At 39.4% G+C, this 2,500-nt stretch overlaps 1 protein-coding gene across 1 annotated transcript in view; it reads right to left on the bottom strand.

Annotated features, from left to right (window-relative positions):
- LOC135204220 (neuroendocrine protein 7B2-like) overlaps nt 1-2,350 on the bottom strand; it is a 42,807-nt gene extending 40,457 nt beyond the window's left edge. Inside the window, exon 1 of the mRNA XM_064234326.1 lies at nt 2,270-2,350. The gene's annotated coding sequence lies outside the window, so the exon portion shown is untranslated. The remainder of the gene's footprint in view (nt 1-2,269) is intronic.
- Between the last annotated feature and the right edge of the window lie 150 nt (nt 2,351-2,500).

The raw sequence follows: 2,500 nt of genomic DNA, 5'->3' as shown, positions 1-2,500 counted from the left end.
TCCATCGATTTCTGTCCTGTGCATCGTTCTCGTCAATACCTTTCCATAACATATCTTCCCCTACACAATCACGCCATCTCTTTCTTGGTAAACTAAATGGTAACTTGGTAACATATTGTAAGATGAGTTACATGGGTATCTCAGTCTTCAAAGTCGCGTCAAATAAGACACACCTCACAAGTACCTTTCAAGGTACAAACATATGTTATGAAATCAGTTGTCATTTTACAAAGATAACGGCAAAAAAAAAAAAAAATTCCAAGATCAAAGTGATGAAACAAAAGTTGGTATACCAGTGGAAAAGACGAAGTGGGGGGAGGGGGGTGGGGGGATGGTTTTGTTGTTGCTATTGTTTTTGGTGTGTTGGGGAAGGATAAGGAAGGGAGGGGGGGGGAGGGGATGGAATGCAGATGGCGGAGCGAAAGAGACGGAAGGGAATGGAAGTTATGCAAAAAAAAAAAAAAAAAAAAAAAAAAACTTCAGTACAAGGTCACATTTGCAAACTTCCACAAGAGTTCTGATTTTGTTCGATAGTCAACTTCCTGAAAAATTTCAGCCATTAGAAAATAAAATACTGACAAGAAACCCCTGTTCTACACTTCCCAGTCAAAAGAAAAAAAAAAGTTAAACTTCAAGAAGGATAAGTTCTTCGTGACTTCAGTTTTGACACGAGTTTTGTAAATGCAAGCATCATTAGAAGATAAACTCTTTCTTTTGAACATAAAAAGTAAATCGAACACTTTCCATATGGTAAGAATTTCGACGATTATGATCCTAACACCTGGTGTGTAAATAAAGACTTTAAAAATTACAAGAAAAATGTCTGTATACACACTTTTCCCAAATTGCTTTAACACAAGTAATGTAAATGTAAAAATAACGCTACCATATGGTCAAAGTTCTCATATTTCTAACTTCACATGAGGAACCTGAATAAGAAATGTTTGTAGGTAAACCCCTTTACTGATAGACAAGTAAATAGAAAAAGTGACAAAACAAGAGTTTGCGGAGAGAGAGAGAGAGAGAGAGAGAGAGAGAGAGAGAGACTCAGAACCGTAGCGTAAAATTAAATATAAAAGAGACTTGTCTTTACAAGTTTAGTATATTTCGTAACATATGTTACGTAAACGCGACAGACACGAGCCATCTTTGGAATTCCCCCAAAACCTTTGTGTTCCCGACTTACAGACTGTCTATTCGAGGGCATTAAAATGACAACTCCGTTGGCCTCTGCATCTAAATAGAATCATTTTCCTGTTCAGTGAACTGTCATATATCCGACGTCCTGACCATTACGCTTTACAAAATATATGAATGTGAAATCCGCTGGAAGCTTATGTGATTACGTTGGGTTATGCTCAGTTACACGCGCAGGCGCACATACACACACATATATATATGTGTGTGTGTTTGTGGGCGTGGTATATGTACATGTCGTTCTTCAACACCCTCACAAATTAAAGCATTTATTTCCCCTACTCGCAACAGACCTCAGGAATCTGATACGAACAAGTCACATTGAGGCCGAAACACTAATAGGTTGAGAGCGTCTGACGGAATGAATTTTCTATAGAACGAGAGATATCTGTCACGTAGCTGATGGTGACTCAACTACTGACAGTCACCCCTCTTATCTTACGTGCTGGCATAAACAGTAAAAACCTTGTTGGCACAATGCCGTCGTCATCTAACAACCAGAAAAACAATCTATCGTGTTGTTGTTAAGGACACAAAAAACTTCTCAAGTTTTGCAAACTAATTTTTAGAAGGACGCAGCATTGTGGTAAACATGTGAGGCATTAAATGCGATATTTACCCTATCGATGATTCGTCCAAACCCACTGTTAATTATCTTTTTGTTGACACCCTTGAAGACTAATCAATGCGGAGCTCTCTCTCTCTCTCTCTCTCTCTCTCTCTCTCTCTCTCTCTCTCTTGCTTAGAATGTTTGGATCGTTGCTCGCCGTTCAGTTTTTGTTAAAATGCATTGATATCTCTGCCACGAATGTGTCATACAACAACAATAATCACTCGCTTAATAACGACGCCATCGTCCCCCCAAATAGTATATTTATAGGGATCACATTCCAGATGTTTACATCGCAACTTGGATTGATGGGGTCTCACGTCCTTTCAAGTTAACACCGAAATTATTCCCGAACGAGGGGCTAAATTCACTTTTCCGAATAGGTGCGAGTTCCTCTTAATGACCAGTTGAGTTCTGCGACGAACAATAAGCAAACGAGTGAGGTTTCGAGGGTGATCTTACCTTTTAAATCTGCTGGTGTGACGGATACGGGCTCAACTCAATATGGCGGGGAACTCCACGGGTCGGTCCATCCAAATATCAGCATCACTTCACTTTTCCCTGAGCTGTTTTCTCTCGATTCCAAGGCCGTAATCGGCTTCCAAAAATCGCGAAAACCCATTTTACGTTGTAAAATATCGGAAAGTCGCTTCAAATCTCGAAATTAATTATAGAAAACTGTATCGTAGTATC

Source organism: Macrobrachium nipponense, chromosome 44 (assembly GCF_015104395.2).
Source record: "Macrobrachium nipponense isolate FS-2020 chromosome 44, ASM1510439v2, whole genome shotgun sequence".
In the NCBI taxonomy this organism is placed as follows: Eukaryota; Metazoa; Arthropoda; class Malacostraca; order Decapoda; family Palaemonidae; genus Macrobrachium; species Macrobrachium nipponense.
The sequence above is the reverse complement of the archived record's forward strand: the minus strand, read 5'-3'. Positions and strand labels throughout refer to the sequence as shown.